A 20,610-nucleotide genomic window follows, 5' to 3' on the forward strand; every position below is an offset into this window, starting at 1 on the left:
AGGCCACTGTTATTCTTTGAACTCTTCCTGTTTCTCCAGCAGCATCCCATGAAAATATAAAGGGTTAACACTCTCAGCTGCTAACCGAAAGGTTGTTGGTTTGAGTCTACTCTGTGGCTCCTCAGAAGAAAAGCCTGGCTATTTACCTCCAGACGTGTAGAGGTGGGAAGTCTATTGAGTTTGGTGTACCTGGTTACCCAGTAGTAGACTGGAAGTTCAGCCTAAGTCTTACCTAAAACTTACATTCTATTACTGAAAACCTATGGAACAAAGTTCTACTCAGACACACATTTCAGGCTTCTGTGATAAGTTCCGTTCCACATACTTGGCCTAAACCTTCCCCTAGAAGCCCTGGTACCTTTTAGTGGGGAATGAGAAAATAATGAGTGTGTGATATGGGAGACAGGTAAGGTTAACACAATATAAACTGCTCTCAGAAATAAAAATGTACCAAGAGTAACCAGAGTTAGCTATTTTTGTAGAGCAATGGTATTTTTCTCCAAACATTGTCAAATACTATTGTTCTCCTCTCCCAGTGGCTTCTGATAGTAATGGGAATGAAACCCAGCTTTCTTACGATGACTTACTATCTTAATTTTCCCATGCTGCTGTAACACAAGAAGCTTTAATTTCTTTTCTCACAAGTCTAGAGGCTGAAAGTCTAATTTGGGGTCTCTGCCACATTGATTCTTTCCTTGTCAGTAGCCTCAAGTGCTCCTTCATTAGTTGGCATTCATTGATTTGTAGACAATCCTCACGTGACATCTTTGTGTGTCTCTGGGTTTATTCTAGTCTATCTATGACTCCAGAGTGATTCATTTGGGATCCACTTTACACTGATTTCACCTTGTTAGCACAGCCAAAGATGAACTCTCTCTACAAAGGAAATAGGGTTCATCCACAGAAAAGGATCTGTGATCCACAAGGACCACAGTTCAAAACCACTCCTGGAAACAGTTACAGCCTCAAAAACTCACAGGGGCAGTTCTACCCTGTCCTAGCAGGTCACTATGTCCTCTAGCTGATTCTGCCTCATGCCAACCCTTTAGGACAGGGTAGAACTGCGGGTTTCTGAGACTATAACTGTTTCTGAGAATAGAAAGTTTCATCTTTTTCCTGCAGACTGGCTGGTGCTTTTGAACTGCGAACCTTGCAGTTGTCAGCCCAAAGCATAACTGAAATACTAGCAGAAGTGAAAGGAAGTAGGACATAGGACCTTCCATGAAGAGGGAGTCATCGACCTGCTTGGCACATCAGAAGCATTCAATATATGTAAGGCAGAGGATCAAAAAGTTCGTGGAAAAACGAGTCATGAAATTGTCCTATGTGTTGGGACCACGGACACCGCGGTGGTTGGTCAGGGACCTGGAGCAGAGTGGAGGGGTGAAGCAATTGAACAACTTTTATCTTAATTTTAACTTTGAAAAGGGCTGAGCATAGGTAAACTTGGCTTTCCAGGGACACATCTCAGGGAATTAAAAGACCAGGCCCGTTCAAGTGCTGCTACCTTCAGAAGCTAAAATAGAGTCACCTCAATCAAGAAGGCAAAGTGTCTATATTTGGAGCAATTGACTTCATGCATGTTGTATTGTTGCTCTTAGGTACCATCCAGCTGGCCCAAACTCATAGCAACCCTATGTGCAACAGAACAACAAATTGCCCAATCTGTCACCATCGTTGCAGTTGTTGTTCTGCACGCGTTCCGTGTTGCAGTCAATGCGTCAATCCATCTCCTCAAGGGTCTTCTTTTTCTTGGGCCCTAAACTTGGATGTCCTTCTCCAGGACTAGCCTTTCCTGAATAGGAGCGTTGGTGGTGTCGTTGGTCACATATTGGGCTGCTAACTGGAAAGTCGGCAGTTCAAACCCACAAGCTACTCTGTGGGAGAAAGATGAGGCTTTTTACTGCCACGAAGACTTACAGTTCTACTCTGTTCTAGAAGGTTGCTATGAGTCAGAAATGACTTGCCAGCAGTGAGCTTGGTTGACTTTTTAAAAAATCCCTCTTGATTGTGTGTCCAAAGTATGCAAGAAAAAATCTCACCATTGTCACTTCTAAGGAGATTTCTGCCTGTCCTTCTTGAAACACAAATTTGTTTGGTGTCCAAGATTCTTTGCCAACACAATAACTCAAATGCACCAAGTCTTCTTGGAGTTTTCTTATTTTTTTGCCCAATTTTCTCTCGCATATGAGACAACTGACAATATCATGGCTTGGGTCAGTCACACCTTAGTCCTTAAAGTGACAGCCTTGCTCCTTAACACATGAAAGAGACCTCAGGCCGAAGATTTGCCCAATGCAATGCACCATTTGATTTCTTGACTCTATTTACATGCATCAGTCAAGGCATCTTCATTGATTGTGGATCAAGCCAGATGAAATTCTTGATAATCTTTTCTCTGTTTAACTTGATGTTCTCTATTAGTCCAGTTGTGGGAATATTTGCTTTCTTTACATTGAGTGACAATCTCTACGGAAAGCTACAGTCTTTGATTTTAATCCACAAGTGTTTCAAACACTTCTGTTTCAGCAGGCACGTTTGACTCATCTCCATATTGCAGGCTGTTAATAACTCTTCTTCCAATCCTGCTGCCACATTCTTCATATATCCAGCTTCTCAGATTACTGGCTTAGCATACAAATTGAGTGATTACTATGAGAGGGTACAATCTGGACACACATCTTTCTTGATTGTAAACCACACAAGGTTCCCTGGTACTGTTTGAATGACTGCTTCTTGATTTATGCACAGTTTTTGCATGAGCTCAATGAGATGTTCTGGGATTCCCATTCTTCTCAAGGCTATCCATAGTTTGATACGATCTACCCAGTAAAATGTCGTTGCATAGCCAATAAAACACAAGTAAACATCTTTCTTCTATTTTCTGCTTTCAGCAAAGATCCATCTGATATCAGCAATTATTTCCTTCAGACCTCATCATCTTCTGAATACCGTTTTCATTTGTGACAGCTTTCTTCATATGTACGGCTTCAACTGTTTTTGAATTCTCTGAGAAAATTGTATTTTCATGTCATATTTATGATATTATTCAATAACATCTGAATTGCGTTTGGTCACTCATCTTCGGGATGGGCACACATGGGGTGTCTTCCAGCCAGTTGGCCAGATACTGTTCTTCCAGACTCCTTGGCATGGATGAATGGGCACTTGCAGTGCGTCATCAACGTGGTGAAGCATTTCTCTTGGCATCCCACCAACTCCTGCAGCTTTGTTTTCATCACTTTTTGATGATATCTACAGTGAAACTCAGACCCTGTTGACATCTGTAATACCAGTGGCATAATCTCCAGAGCCACAAGAATATTGATGTTGCCACAGTGATAGACTGGCTGGTGAAGCCCCAATGGAAGCTTCTATTTTTCCCCTAATTTCCCATTTCCAAACTTTAAATATAATATGTAGTGTACTAGCATCATATGTGGTAGCTACTTCAGAGCTCATTGTCATGTATGTTGTACTCTTGCTTCATGCTCTTCTACTCAGTACCATTCTTTCAGAGTGTTCATCAGTACGGTGGTGGTGGTGGTGGATGCTGTGGGATTGCCTTTGACTCCTTGCAGCCCCAAGTGGCAGAGTAGAACTGCCCCAAAGAGTTTCCTAGGCTGCCATCTGTGTAGAAGCAGAATTGCCAGGTGTTTGTCCAGCAGAGCTGCTGAGTGGGTTAGAATCACTAATCTTAGCAGAGAAGCAGTTAACCAGTTTCCCACTGGGGCTCATTCTCATCAGTGTGGAGAGAACCAAAGGAAAGGCTCTTCTCCCTCCTCACTGATTAGACCAGAGCATTAAAGGTAGCAAAAAGAATTGAGCCCAAGACCAGCAGGGTCGAGAGAGGAATCTGACCATAATAGACTCAAAGGAAACTTGAAATTGTTATAGAAAAATGGGGAATCAGCTGCTCTACTCCACCTCTGCCCCAGGCCAAGATTCTCTTTCTGTCGGTACTAGTGGACATTCTGTTTTATGTCAGTCATTCCACAGCACTGAATAAACAGGAGATTTGTGAAGTACATTTATATTTGCCCTAACTAACTTATTTCTAGTACCTGGGAATCTACTGTAGTAATGAAGTTAGTATTATATTTATCCAACTTGCATTTCCAGTGCAAAAATGCTATTCATATATGAGACTGAAGTAGGATAAACACCTTCACAAGCTTTTACATCAATTAAAATAAAAGATCTTTATGCAAGTCAATGCATAGCTTGCTTCCCAAGAGAATTGTGAGCAGAATTTAACCAATGCGCTCCACCTTTCCCCTGGGGAAGAACAGATGATGCTCTGTATGGAAACATGTAAGTAGCAAATGCAAATGACAGACATCAATGGCAATAAATCATTGGATGAGAGAAGAACGAACAGCTATATATTTCTTTATTTTTATACATTTATTTTGCAGAAAAGGTGGGAACCTTTCTGAAACTTTTTTCCCCTTTTGGAAACCAAACATCCATTGCAAGAATGTTTGAAGCTGAGTTCTCTATAGGAGCAAATCAGTGAAGGGTAGATCTAAAAATGCATACACAGAGAAATGGATCGCAAGGATATCACCGACACAGCTGTGGAGGCTGGAAAATCCCACATCCATGGCCTTCCTCGTGTGGTTGTGGGCACTGAGGAAGCCAAGGAGAGCAGGTCAGATAGGCTCATGTGCCAAGGAAAAGGGCAGAGTATGAAAAGCAGAGGCAGGTTTGAGCACTGCCAAACTCTCTGTGCCCAAAGGAGATCCTTGGGCGATGGCAATCAAGTGATGAGCAAGTCTTGGACTGTGAGACTTTGCACTGGTTCTTCCACGGCCGATGAAGTGACACAGGAACAGATCTGAGGTTTGTACCATTTGGGTGGTGGCCAGAGTATCCAGCATGGGAAGAATTATGGGGTGCAGTCCTGGGATGGAAGACTTGTAAAGTTCTGGAAAGTCACATGCATCCCACACTAAGAGCCTACGCACAGTCTTTGCGAAGGATGCCACCATCTTTGAATGGGGCAGTACTGTTTTGAAGCCTTGCTTTAGTGTTATGTAAATTTACCCTCACTTTTAAAGGACTGAGCCAACCCTTATGCATAATAAATTCTCCATCACAAGCTCCTTCACTTGCTGCATATGCAGCTTTTAAATCACTGAATTGGCTTCAACTCTTTCCTTGCACTAAACTAAGACACTCTGTTATCCATTCAGTCTTGATTCAGAGCAATGCTGCAGGTCAGAGTAGAACTTCCCTGTGAGTCTTCACAGGACATCTCTTCTCTCATTTGTAAGGCTAAATAAGAAGCATACTCACCTGTACCCACTGATTGTGTTAATCCAGGTAGACAAGAGGAACAAATCCAGGAGACTCATATGTGTGTAAGAAAGAGCTTCATATTCAAGAGCAGTTGAATATTGAGAAACATCCCAGTCCAGTCTAGATCAAGTCCATAAGTCCAATATTAACCCATATGTCCAATACCAATCTATTAAGTCCTCTTCAGACTCACGAAACACATGCAATAACGCCAAAAGCAGGTAGATCACAGGCCAGTGGGTGGAAGGTCTTGTGGATCCAGTGGCAGTGTGAGGATCTCCACTGGCAGTGGTGGCAGGGGTCTCCTCCAGCTTAGGGCACTAGCCTAGCTCCGTATGCCTTGTCAGCTGCAATGTCTCCCAAGGAGTGAGCCCGTGTCCCGCCTCGAGTGATCTATTTATCTCCTTAGCGCCTCAAAATGAGGTCATTAAGCTGTGACCTGATTGACAGGCCAAACTCTACCCCTTCACATGTAAGCCTCAAATTGACAACAGATTATGTAACTACCACACTGATCTATAATGACACACTGGTAACCTAGAAAGTGCCTGTATTAGATGCAGGCTTCACCCCTTATGAAGCCCCCCCTTCCAACTGATTGGCTGCTTACATCAGAACACAAAATACAACAGGATTACATCATATCTGGCAAACCATTGAGACTGATGGCCTATCCAAATTGAAAGATAACCTTAATCTCACACCAAATGCCACCCACCAATTCACGCATCCCATGAAACAACATCTTTTTTTTTCTTTTTAAGCCCTAACAAATTAGCTTCAGTATCTGTATATTTCTCCCCCAAAACACCTTATTTTTCAATTCTATCACCAGTATTTCTCCAGTTTCTTAGCACAAAGAATAATCCCTTGCTTGAATGGAAAATGACAACAGACACAAAGCAGTATTGCTCAAAGCTTTCCAAACAATGAGCCTGAGCATGGTGGGGTTTGGCCTTCCTCTCCTCATCAGCTACCCCTCCTCACAAACTTGCTTTATGTGCAAACAAACAAAAGAACATTGTTGTGGGTTTGCAATCCTACCCAGTTCCTAACAAGTGGGCATTTTGGTGTTCGATGCAGCCACTGAGACTTCCTCTCAGATGGTGGCCAAATGGACAGATCAAATGACAGAGAAATATCCCACAGAATGCCAGGCCTTTTGATAATATTTGTTCAGTAATGTTTTTAAAGTCAAAAGAATCATTTTCAGAAACTCCCTGGGCCCCAAGTCTCGAAAGGCCCAAGGCCCAGAGCCTGGTAAGCTCCCTTTGAATGCTGAACAATGAGTAGGACGTCTTTTTTAAAGAGGCAATAGAAAGTCCTGAAATGACTTCCCCAGAGAAAGTTCAAGTGAAAGAGTGATATTTTATGTTCTCACGGAAAGTTTGCTATGATCAGTGATACAAAAGCATTTGGGGGCTGTGGGGTGAATGTTGTCTTTTAATCTTTGGCGTTGGAAGACTTAGAATGCTTTCAGTGGGTTTTATCTCATCAGCATTCCACGATGCTGGTCCATCTGAGGTTTTAAAAGTTGATAGAGGTGGTTGAGGATGGGGACGCAAATTGAATGGGAATGGGGATTGTGACCCTGAGGAGCTCTTCATTTGCATAATAATTCACCACGCAGTTAATTGGAAGGGCAACTGGAAAAATTTACCTGGGATGTGCATCAGTGATGTATAAGCAACACACAGGTGGCTGCCCTCTGGAGGTCATGGCTGATGATTGAGGCAGATGCTCTCCTTCCTGTATTTGACTCTGATTTATCAGGAACCCAAAGTTATACAACCCGAAGGGAGCTTCCAACAACCAAACAAAAGAACAAGAGTCTCGCTATGTCTTCCAGAATTTGTCGTTTAATCAGAACAGGTACATACAATTGTTATTTAGTCTTACTGTAGTGCAAAAGAGGAGCTCAAGTGGCAGGGTAGGCTAAGTGTCAGGCTGCTAACCAAAAGGTTGGCAGTTCAAACCTACCAGTCCCTCCACTGCAGACAATGTGGCAATCAGTCGTCAGTGTGAGTCAAGGCAAAGCGTATCTGAAAGTCTTTTCAACAATGTAAAAGCTGCATTTAGCAGCAAGCAAGCGAGAGTGATTGTGATGTGAGTAGGTATTGATTCCATTGCTTAAAAGTGAGGGCAAATTTCAACATTAAAAAGGTGGAATGTTTATAACATGGGGACTGCCTGCACGTGATCCCTAAGGGCTTTTTGGGTAACCCTGCGAGACTTCTCAGTTTCATTGGTGTTTTTAAGCACTTCCCTCCCCTCCCTGCCAACACCATGGTTTCAGCTCTGCCTTTACATCCGACGTCCTCTGGGAATCTGTATCTTCATCTTCCCTTCATTTCTTTCCTCGTATGAATATGAAGACATCCTCATAAGGACTATGGATTTCAGTGGAGAGCAGGGTGTGAGGGGAAAATCGAGGTCTCTGCTTGGCGACCATATGATCATGTGTAGTTTCTTGTGACAGTTGGACAGAAATGAGAGCTCCACTTTCAAAGTTTCCCATCAGTGCACATGATCAGACTCACTTTTGTGTCAAGCAAGAGTGCACGTCTGTCCTAGTGGTAGCCATGGAAACACCAGGTAGCCCGTGCCTTGTGACTTCATCGATGCTCCTTTGATCACCCATTTTAGTTCCTCAGAAGAGGCGTACTTCCTCTTCCTTCACCCAATTCCCACTTTCCTTCTCTTTCAACCCTTTCTCCTTTTCATTGTCATGAATTCTCCCCTTGATAGGACCAAAGCTCTGGTCCAGAGCGAAGACCGGGGCTGTCTGAGGATACTGCCTCCCCAGCATCTTCTCAAGAAGCGGATGCTTGTTCTGTCATTGCCCAGGTGGCAGGCAACTCTCAGCTGGCCCCAGGGAATCCACCTCCTGGGGTTCGCGCCATATGAAAACCCTCAATGTGCGCTGCTCCAATGACGTCTCACGTGTAGACTAAGACACAGGTGCTGGGGTAACACTTCTGTGATTAGATGACAATATTATGAAGCCTGCCTTACCCAAGAAACTCCATCTTGATTAGATGAAGCAGCTGACCATGTTGGCAGCCCCATGTGTCAACGAATTTAAGGTGGCCTCCCACTCATAGTCAACCAGGCAGTTCCACACCCCTCGATGAACTAAAATTCTGCGAATGGGTACGTGAGCCCGGGAGCTGACTCTTCCTCAATGCAGCCTTTAGATAAGCTTCCAACCCAGCCCAACACCTTGATTGCACCCCTTAAAAGAGAGAAAGGGGGAACTGATTACAAGGATCCACATGTGACCTCCTCCCTGGGAAAGGGACGGCAGAGAAGGGGGGGAAGGGAGACTCCGGATAGGGCAAGATATGACAAAATATCGATGTGTAAATTACCAAGGGCACATGAGGGAGGGGGGAGAGGGAAGGGAGGGGAAAAAAAGAGGACCTGATGCAAAGGGCTTAAGGGGAGAGCAAATGCTTTGAGAATGATTGGGGCAGGGAATGTATGGATGTGCTTTATACAATTGATGTATGTATATGTATGGATTGTGATAAGAGTTGTATGAGTCCCTAATAAAATGTAAAAAAAGAAAAGAGGAGGAAAAAAAAGAAAATGATTAGGGCAAAGACTGTACAGATGTGCTTTATACAATTGATGTATGTATATGTAAGGACTGTGATAAGAGTTGCATGAGCCCCTAATAAAATGTTTAATAAAATAAAAAAGAGATCCTAACACAGAACACTCAACTCACCATGACCAGATCCTGACCCACAGAAATGTGAGAGAATACATTTGTATCCCTTTCTTTTATGTGCAAGAAAGAGCTTTATGTCAAGAATTAATATGTGTCCAGAAACCATCCCCGCCCGGTCCAAATGAAGTCTTTAAGGCGGATCGCAGTCTACATGTCCCTCTTCAGACTCCATATGTGTCACTGAACACCAAGTGTGAGGCCATATGTACCTAATGCAAAGTGAACCTTAAGAGTCACAAAATACGAGAAATAACCTTCTCGTTCAATGTTGAGGCTTCTAAATAATCTTGATTTTAGGAGAAAATATCTAATTGTTTTATTGTTATTTCATTCTGTCCATATCCCTTCTCTGTACTGCCATGTTCTGACTTCCTCTTTATAAAAGATATTGGAAACTGACTAAATACTTGCATATTCTCTCCAACTCAGGGGCAACCATTAAGATGATAACCGAGCATCATGATGTGTGCATAGTCGACACCCTTGTTATTCACTTTTATCTTTCCCTCTGCAGAGCCTCCTCACGGTCACTCCACCCTAAGGGTCCATTAACAAGGGCGGCTTAAGCTCTTTCTTTCTTTTCTTTTTCTTGCTTTTTTATTTAAATTGAAACCAGCCCTGAAATCATCAATTCTAAACTCATCAATGCTTAACCAGTGAATCCCATTCTTCCCGTTCTCCTTCATTAACTCCCACTGACCCTCTTCCTCCAACACATGGAGATCCCTCCTCAATGAACTCCATTTTACCTCGTCAGTCTCCCGCGGCCTTGTCACAGGGTGAAGAGTGCAGATTTCCTCTCAGACAGCCCTGGGTGACCAACCCTGCCATTACTTGCTGACTGTGAGAGAAGTAGGTTACTTCACCTTGCTAAAACGCATTGCACTTCCCTAGGAAATAGGGATAATGGCACGAAAGAGAGAGAGACCAAAGGTTCATCGTAAAACCCCATTCTCTTTTTATTCCATTTCTCCACACACTTTTTGGAGCCATCTCATAGCTGATACACCCTAGAATCATTGTGAATATTACATTAGCACATCATTTTATAGAGTTTTAAAAATATGTTTTATAGTTTTCTATATTTTTTGAGTTTAAAATTCGTTAAGTGGATCACTAAAAAATTAATAGCACAGCTAATTAGTCCACACAGCAGTACAGCGGGTTCAGTAAAGAAAAAGAAGGGGAAAAATTAATAGCCAAAATCTGGAAATAATTTTCCCAATTCTACTTGTGATTTTGGCCTAGTGAATTTTGCAAACTTAAAAAGAAAAAAGATCAACTTGCTATGTTTCCTGCACATACCCCTGAGTTCCATAGAACTACTACTGTGGGGGGAGATCACATGGTTCTGAAGATAAGTGTGTTAATAAATTATTTGCTCCTTATCTTCAGGTGGACAATATGTGGTATCTCAAAAATGTCCCCCAGATAGATATTGTTCTCTTTTCTAATCAATGGCTATTTCAAGTTGTAATGCCGGGAAAATTTTAAGAGATCAAAATTTGGGAGGTTTTCTTTGTTCTATTTGATATACAAACTATTTATAAATTATATCAAAAAGGAACTATAGTAATTATAATTTTAATAATGGAAGTACTGTATAAACTTGTGTATAAGTCGAGTTTTTCAGCACATTTTTAATGCAGTTTTTGTGGTAAAATTAGGTGCCTTGTCTGATATTCGAGTCAGCTTATACTTGAATATATATGGGGTGTGTGTGTGTGTGTGGTGTGTAATGCATGTGAGAGCATGGTGCTTTTGGTGAAAATATCTAGACTTCAATTTAGGGTTTATTCGGGGGTGGGATATGGGAGTCCAGGTAACATTACTCTTATAATAAAACATTACATATAGATTCTGTGCATTCTTCATCTTTACGTCCCCTTGAGTGTTGGTCCTGTCAATGAGATGGGGATAGACAGATAGTGGAGGGCTCAGAGTTCACCTGAGCATACAGGCTGCCAACCCTATACTTTATGTTTGGAAATATAGCACTGGAGTGTTATGCAAACTTAACTAAATTAGATGAGCGTGACTTCTCATCCACTTGCCCATGTCAATCTGAGATAACCTGAGATTCCTACTTGCTATTAACTAATTTAGGGTATGTTATAGTATAAACAAATGTGAATAATTCAGACACCCGAACGCTAATGCTACTCAGACGCTCTGTAAAGATTAAGTAGAAGACGTGGGATTTAGACTTAAAAATAGAGGTAGAAGGATCTTGTGTCTGAGGCTACATTGAACAACTGGGAAATGGGACAGACTTAAGTAAAGAATGATTCTACACAAAAGTCAACCTCATACTTAAGAGTTCCAGGTTCCTCTCTGGCCCCCTCACCCAACAGACACTTGAGATCACAGGGAGTGGGCCAACCAACATGGCACTGGAGAGATGGGAAGCCTGAACCCGAGCCTTGACCTACTAGCAGGACAGGAAGGGTTGAATCAAAACAGGCCAAGAGCTGTTTCTGTGTTTCAAATGAAGAATGTGAATGGACGTGAATTCCTCGAAACTAAACGGGCTGCCATCAAATCAATCCTGACTCCCAGGGATGCAATACAAGGGGTCGGAGGCTATAAATAGTTACCAGAGCCGACAGCCTCGTCCTTCTCTCTGAGAGCATTGGAGCCACTGGCCGTGTGAGGAACAGCTCAAAGCTGAACTCAGTGCACCATCAGGGTGCTTGAAATCCAAGCTTGCTATCATTAAGTCGATTCTGACTCATAGTGACCCTGCAGCAGTCCTGGTGGTCTACAGGTTATGCATTGGGCTGCAATCCACATGGTTGGCAGTTCGAAACCACCAGTAGCGCTGTGGAAGAAAGACTGGGCTTTCTATCCCTGTAAACAGTCAGTCTTGGAAACCGCAGCGGGCTGCTAGGAGCCAGTATTGACTCGGTGGCAGCGAGTTTGGTTTAGAGTTGTTGGTAGGTCAGAAGTTCTGACTGTGAGGTTAACAGACAACTCCAAATCTATAATGCCCAGTAGGGCATTTTACTGGGCTGCCCAGGCCTCATAGAAATGGCTAGAGGAATCTGGGGGAAATTGTTCAAGTCTGTGGTTTCCTGCCTCCATTACAATGAAGTTAGTTACCCCCTTGTGGGGACCAGTTGTGAGCCACATATAGGAATGCGTGGCAAAGGTGCTGTTCTTGGAGAAGGAGGGGGCGGGGATGGAGGCGGGGGAGAGGCCAGGAGAACATTAGCGGAAACTCTTCCTACAGAAGCCCCACGACTAGATAGCAAAGGCCGCAATTGCTAGTCGCTAGCCCTCTCCCGTTCAGAAAGGGATCTTACGCCGAAGGTCTGTGTGCACATTTTTGTGGGGAAGGTCCTTTTCGAACCACTGCTGTGCCTTCTATTTTGTACAAAATAACGCATTTTTGTTGTGGGGGCATTTTGGACCTTTGACAAACTGATTGGGGGGAAAAAAAGAAAAGAAATGAAAATATCATCTTTTTTCCCCTCCCGAAAATAGCACACACATATATAATGAATGGATATAGCAAAATAACATTGCAAAGTCTTTGTGTAGTATACCCATACATGTAGCACCATTTCTAAAAGGTAATTCTAACCTTACTGTCCAAAAAGGTCACTTTTGATTATCTTTGTATAATAAACATAAGGAGTCATTGTCAAGGGCTGGTGGGTAGAGTGTGATAGTCCTCCAACCACCGGAAAGTGAAACAGTGAAACCCTTTGCTCAGGGACAGTTCTGGAGAACCATGGCGACCTTGTAGCTGACTCGTGTCCAGGCAGTGTGGACAGAAGAGCAGAGTATCAGATGGAGAGCCACCCAGAGGGCTGCCACAGCCTGAATCCAGGCTGGTCCCTCAGTGGGATGGTTTTCCTCCTGTCCCTGGATCCTCTGTGCTAGTGCCTATGAAGGGGACTGACAGCATGACTCAGGTGTTGGTGGATGCCACAATCCAGTGCAGCTCCGGATTGCCCCTGGTTTCATTTAGCAAGGAATGCACTCACTACCCCTGTGTTGCCCACCCCTCTCTGCCCTGAGCTCTCACCCCCACCCTGCGGTGTCTGCATGGGCAGGAGATCCAAACAGCCAGAGTGCAGTGGGTGGCCATTTGGATGCCCCAGCAGAATGTCCTGCTGAGCCAGGCTTGCTGGAGAGTCCTCCCCCAGGTGAAGACTGTCACAAGGCAGAAAAATGTATTTCTTCCTGCATTGCAGAAAGTGGCTTTTAGAGTAAGGCAGGAATCCTGGTGGCAGAGGGGATGCTTGGGAAACTCAAAGAAAAGCCCATGAGGCTCTGTGGCTGGACTCCCAAACCTAGGTGTCCAAAGGCACCAAGATTTCATGCTAAATTCGCTGGACGGAAGCAATGAAACGAACCTAAATTTATCAATATGTAAAAAAAAATCATATTGTGCCTATAAAAATAATGTGTGGGTTGTGTGGAATTCAAAAATACAAAACCAGTGTGGGTTATTTGCATAAAAATGGTATATCTATGCTCCAAGTAAACCATCAGAAACTATAGCAGCCATTTTCAATTGCCTAAATCCTGTCAGTTCCTTGAAATAGCATGTTGAATATTCTCAGTATTTAGAAAAATATTCCCTCCAGTGATGGCTGTGAACAAGTCAATTTTGATCTATTGTGTCCCTTTTGGTTATTTATCTTTTTTATGTGGAAAAGACAGAAACAAAAGGCTTTCTTAAGAAGCTTTTCCCAGGAAGAGGAAGTCCTTACAATGCTTCTATCTCTAAAACTGTCTTGAATCCACTTCTACAAGAGAATTTGAATACACAGTTTGAATATGATTCATTTTAAATAATATTTGTAGTGCATTTAGGAAAAGTGCTTTCTTACTTTAATTTTTAAAAAATTTGTTTTGTTTTTTAGATCATTTAATTGGGGGCTCATACAATTCTTACATCAATTGAATTAGGCATGTTTGTGCACGTGTTTGTTTTCTTACTTTTTATGCGCACCGTGGACTTCTTTACTTGCATTTGGAAGGGAGATTTGACTCATCATCTTTTCTTATGTAGAGAATGTTGGTGATCATCACACCTTGTTGTTGTAAAAGATCAGTTTGGGATCTATTTTAACACTAGTTTTGCCTCAATAAGTTAAATTTTAAACTTATGCAAGAAAGATATTTTCCGAGTTACTATTGCCAAGAAGAGGAAGCAGAGAGGAGGGGGAAACAAGCTTATCAAAGAAGTTGAATAGTCACATCTTAAATTACTCAACTGAAAACTTGAGATTTGTTTGAACACATTCTGCATAATCAGTTTTGGTAATTCCCTCATGTCCACTAATGAAGAATGTATGCTGTTTGATGAAAGGCTCTTTATATGTCAAGTTTGTTAAACATGAGTATAAATCATCTGTGCATTTACTCTTTAATTTTTTTTTCTCTATTGGTTATTGGGAGGGGTAAAAATGACGTAGCTCTCTGATAACCCACCCCCTTCTCTGTGAAGCTGCTCCTTCCGCCCAGTCTCCAACCACACTGGGTCATGTATTCTCCTTCCTCTTGCAAAGTGTTTCTTCATATTTGTATGTTTTCTACTTTGTCTTGTAATTTTAAGATCCTCCACTCCACCCTTCCTCCTCTCTCTCAAAGTGTCTGCACAGTTGAATTTATTTGGGAGAAGAAGCCAGCAACTCTTGCTGGTGAAATTTAAAGAACAATTTTGGAGAGAACTGACATCTTTACAATATGAAGTCAACCTTTTATGGCTGTGGTAATCTCTCCATTTATTCAGCTCTATTTTATGGTCTGTAATAGGGGTTTTTAAATTTTCTCAGTAGAGGTATTGTGCATTTTATTAAGTTAATTTCTAACGACTTTATAGTTTTTGTAAATGTCTTATTTTCTACTACCTGTTCTAATTGCTTCTTGCTGGAATGGAGATGTGCTATTGATTTTTCTATGTTCAGAAGCTTGATGAACTTTCATAATGTGGGTCTGTTGATTTGGCAAAGGGATATGTAAATGACTCTCCATATATAATCAAGTTTTATGTTCCCCAGTGTTTTCTATGATCTCCATTGGGAAATACATTGACTGTAAATTTTTAGGGTACAGACTTGATCAAGTTCAGGAACTTATTTAATAACTTATTTTTGGTAACTTTTGTTATAAAATATGAGATAAATGTAATATGTTTATGAATTTATTAATATGACCAAGTCATTGTTCCCCCTTTTGTTTCATTAACATGTCAATTTATATTAACATATTAATGATGTTAAGTCATTCTATTTTGGGGGGGTATATAAACCTTATTTCACCATTGCTTATTTGTTTAAGTACTAGGTTTGCTTCTCTAGTATTTGGTTTAAGATTTGGGCATTTACCAGCAGAAGCAGCAAACCAATATAGAGGCTGCAGGGCTAGCCCAATCCCAGCTAAGTAGATACCCCTCCCCCAGAAGAATGCACTGAGAGGGGATTGTCTGCTCAGAACACACAGGAACAAACTAAGAGAGAATAATCAAGAAAGACAGAGTGGAACACATCCTGACCCACCAAGTCCCAAGGATGATATTACTGCTCAGAGCAGCCAATGCACAGAAGACAATAGGGCCGGCCCCACCACGAGACATGACATGCTTCACTGACCCATAGCACTCTGGGGGACAACACTAGAGACACAGTGCTGGAATTGTGCTAATTTGACTCCACTACACCTGGGCGAAATACAAAGGGCATGCAATAGAGCACCAAAGAGCGCAAAGCAATGAAGTCCTTGAGAAATCCCAAAAATAGACTTTGGGGGAAGGGTTTGGGACTTCATCAGACTCAACAGGAAAACACTCACAAAGGTCAACAGACAGACCTGAAACTATTTATAGGCTTTTCTTTATCATTGTTGTTTTTGTTTTTTGTGTTTGTTATTGTTTTTGCATGTCTATTTAGTTAAGATAGGCAGGATAAACAATCCTGAGGAGAAAACAATAGGACCGATGGCTCTGGGGGGACACGGTACAGGAGGGGGAACTGGGGAAAGGAAGGGGGAAGTCAACAAACTCAGGGACAAGGGAACACAGGTGATCTAAAATTGATGGTGAGGAGGGTGTAGGATGCCTGGTGGGGCTTGCAAATCAAGTGCAATATAAACAAGAGAATTAATGAAAGCCAAATGAAGGTTGAACATTATAGTGAGACAAGAAGAAAGTAAACAGAAATAGAGGAACAAAGTAGGAGGCAAAAGAAATATATAAAGGTATAAATACAGGGATATACATATGTAAATGTAATTATATATAACAATAGGGAAATAGATCTATGTACATATATTTATATGTTAAGTATTAAGGAAGCAGATGGACATTGGGCCTCTGCTCAAGTACTCCCACAATGCAAGAACACTTTGTTCTAATAACCTGGTATTCTGTGATGCTCACCTTCCTAACACAATCGCTGAAGACAAGGTTCATAAGCAAATGTGGTGAAGACAGCTGATGGTGCCTGGCTATCAAAAGATACAGCATCTGGGGTCTTAAAGGCTTGAAGATAAGCAAGAAACCATCTAGCCAAGAAGCAACAAAACCAACATGGAAGAAGCACACCAGCCTGTGTGACTAAGAGGTGTCAATAGGATCAGGTATCAGACATCAAAGACCCAGAACAAATAATAATATCAATGTGAACAAAGGGGACAATTGGACATCACCTCACAGAAGGGTCTCAAGGAAAGGACAAGCCAGCCAGGGTGCAGCATAGCATTGATGAACCATACATCTTTCCTCTAGTTCTTTAATGCTTCCTCCTCCAACCCTCTGTTCCACTATCATGATTCTAATTCTGCTTTACAAATCCAGCTAGACCAGAGCATGTGCACTGGTACAGATAAGAGTTTGCAACACAGGGAATCCAGGACAGATAAGCCCCTCATGACCAATAATAAGAGTAGCAATACCAGAAGGGTAGGGGGAAGGTGTGTGGAGAAAGGGGGAACCAATCACAGTGATCGACTTATAACCACCACCCCAGGGGATGAACAACAGAAAAGTGGGTGAAGGGAGACAGTGATCGGTATTAGACATGAAAATAATTAGAATTTATAAATTATCAAGGCTTTATGAGAGAGGGAGTGTGGGGGAGGTGGAATAAAATGAGGAGCTGATACCAAGGGCTCAAGTAGAAAGAAAATGTTTTGAAAAGGATGATGGCAACATATGTTCAAATGTGCTTGACACAATGATTGTTATAAGAGCTGTAAGGGCCCTCAATAAAATGATATATTTTTTAAAAGATTTGGGCATTTATATGCCTGCGTGTATGCACATTTGTACTTTGACCATGTTGTTGGGAGAGGCTGTTCCCAGGACAAGGATATCTTTCTGGATAAAGTAGAGGGGTGGTGACAATGAGGAAGATCTTCAACAAGATGGGTTGACACCATGGCTGCACCAATGGACTCACACAGAACCACTGTGAGGATGGCAACAGGGTGGCTGTGAGGCCAACCCAACTCAGCTAACCTAGCAACTCCCCCAACAGTGTAGAAGTCATCTGTGATTGGGTTTTTGTATCTGGCCCAAATAACTCGTCTGAGAATCTAAGTTGTGATGAGATGGCGGTGGTTGTTTTTCCCTTTTGTCTAGATGACTTACATAAAAGTGAGATGCTTTGTGCCTTGAAATAAGAAGCCCTGGTAGCATAGTGGTGATGCATTGGGCTACTAAGTACAAGGTCAGCAGTTTGACTCTACCAGCCCCTCCTTGGGAGAAAGACCTGGCTTTCTACCTCCTTAAAGAGGTACAGTCTTGGAAACCCACAGTGGCAGTTCTATCCTGTCTGGTGGGTTTCTTTGAGTCAGAATTGACCTGATGGCAAGGGATTTGGATTTTTGGATTGGCACCTGGAAATGTTGATATCATGTTCCTTCACGTATGTCTGGTCTTCAATGATTATTCAGGAGATAGAATTCCTTGTAGCGCACAGGTGGAGTGGTCAGGAAAGGACGAGTGTTGGAAGAGGGCCTCTTTCTTATCAAAAGCAGAGATTTAGACTTTGTTGGTGAGAACGTGGCTGCATTTTTTCTCGAAGTTGGCGTAGTGAGACATGATGGGGTGAGACAGTTGAGCAGGGAAGTGCATCCTGGGATGCAGCCCTCTGGGTTGCTCTGGCAACTTAATGGGAAGCCTGTTTCTCAGGTTCTGCTGAAATTCATCAAGAAATCACACCCTGGGATGGCTGTCAGGTTTTCTGGAAGGCCACATCAGGTTCTGGTGGAAATTGCTAGAAAATTGTCCATGGGGTGTTTTTGAATACTTTTTTTCCTTTAGGGGTGGCGTGCCAGTTGGGGCGGTAGCGGAACTGATTCAGAAAGTGCCTGTTGTGCCATCGATGGGACTCATTGGAAGGTCAATTACGGGGTTGCTAAACTGGCAAGGCGTCCTCTGTGGAGATGCCAATCCACTCCTTGAGAAGGTAGCGGGCTGCTGAGGGAGTTCTGCAGGTGCCCTGAAGCCTGCGACAGAGGACTGAGGGGCCTGGGTGTCTCTCACAAAGGCTGAGCGCTGCTCCAGGCAGAAGAGAGGCACAAACACACAGAAACCAGGCAGAGAAGGGAGAGGAGCCTCTTTGTCTCAGTGCCCCTTCCCAGGTCCCTCACTGACAAAGCTGGGCATCATTTCAGCTGGCCAGGAAAAGGTGATTCGGATGTCCAGCTCCAGGACCACATGCCAGAGCAATGAAGGAGGGTTTGGAGCTGAGAGACATTAACTGGTAGCTGGTGCAGGGGCTTCGTTTTGGGAAGGGGGGAAAGAATAGGAAAAGGGATTTTATTTAACCATTCCAATTTTTAAAAAGGTTTGGTTCTTCATCATGTTTAATTTCTTCTTGTTCTAATTGTGACATTTTGTTTTAGTCTCCCCAGAATGAATCTGTTACAATTAGACAGTCTAATGTATTGTATAGATTTCTAAATGGTTCCTTTATAATAATAATATAAAACAGTGATTAAATATATGGATTACCACCAACCCTCCTTTTTTTATTTCACAATTTGTATTGGTATGAGTCTGAATTGATTCGATGGCAGTAGTGTTACCATCTTTGCATCAATTTTCAGGAGCCTTGGTAGCATCTTGGGTTACATATTGGCCTGCTAACCCCAGGGAGCAGTTCAAACCCAGTCTCAGAAACCTAAAGGGGACGTTTACTCTGTCCTATCGGAAAGCTAAGAGTTAGCATTGGGTGTTCCTTATCTGTGTGATAGGCTGTTAATGCTCACCGAAGGACACATTCTTTCCTACGGCGAGCCTAAGACCTGTGACTAGTTTTCTCAACAAAGTGGAACAAGGAGGTAACTTGTAGGAAAAGTCAGGGTTCTTTGCTCTTCTTTGCTCTTCTGCCACAGCTATCGTGGATTCCTGAGTCAGTGCTTCGAGGAGAGATGCCCTGGGGAACCAAGTGACTGGCGAGAGGTGAGGATGTGCACAGGCACTAACCGTCTATTGTGTTGTGTCCATCTCATGCTTCTGGTGTACCTCCTAGTCTTGCTTCACCATTCTAGATGCTCGTCTACTTCAGTAGAGTTTTCTGTAGAAAACGCAGCCTGAGTTAGTGTATATAGGACAGCTGATAAAAGGGGAGATAATAAAACCCATCGCAGTCTTTATTATGACCTTGGGCACATGATGTAATTTCATTGTCCACGGTTTTCACTCATCTGTGAAATGAGAATGAATAACTTTACCTATCTGTGTGATTATGAAAACTAAGTGAAGTAATGTATGGAAAGCTCTCAGCTGACAGTATGTGTTACAAGTGTATTAAAATGAGGGGTCTTGAATAATTTCATGGAACATACATATGATGAAAAAAACATGGATTTCAAGATGCTTTGCGGCCAAACAAATGCATACTAGCTTGTTGTAACGTGCCTGAACAGGATCCAGTGTGAGCCCCGAGGAAGGATAAGAGATCAGTTTGACAAGTGCCCCAATCAGAACAACAACATGCATTCTGCTAAAATTTAAGCAATAATAAACATGAAATTTATGGTGAAGCTTGGATGGAAGAAGAATGAAATCACTGATGCTTTACAAAACGCTTATGGGAGGGCTGCTGGAGAGGAAGCAGCAGTTTCCAAATGGATAACTTGTTTTGAGAAGGGATCAGACAGTGTTGAAGATGAAGACCCCAGCAGCAGGCCATCCACATACATTTTGTGGAAACAATGAATCGGGCTTTTAAGTTTTGCATTGTGAATTGGGTGAAGGTTCCCAGAGCAGGTTATCAGTTTTATATTCAATCCTTTATACACATGTTGTTTGGAAACAATCTAGTTCATACAATAGTTGGAGAGTACTGACAACAGAAACCATAAGCAACACCATTAACATCTCATTGGTTGACTGAAAAAATAAAGTTGCGCCAGCTGTCTGCTTGCTGGTTACCAAAATTGTTGTGACCAGATCAGCTGCAAGCAAGAAAAAAGATCCCAATGGAAATTTTAAATAATTTGGATCAAGATCCTGAAGCATTTCTTAGAAACATTGTAACAGATGGAAATGGCTTTAAGGGTATGATCCTGGAGAGAGAGCATAGTAAAAGCAATGGCGACCAAGA

The sequence above is a fragment of the Tenrec ecaudatus genome, chromosome 5 (genome assembly GCF_050624435.1).
Source record: "Tenrec ecaudatus isolate mTenEca1 chromosome 5, mTenEca1.hap1, whole genome shotgun sequence".
Taxonomy (NCBI): Eukaryota; Metazoa; Chordata; class Mammalia; order Afrosoricida; family Tenrecidae; genus Tenrec; species Tenrec ecaudatus.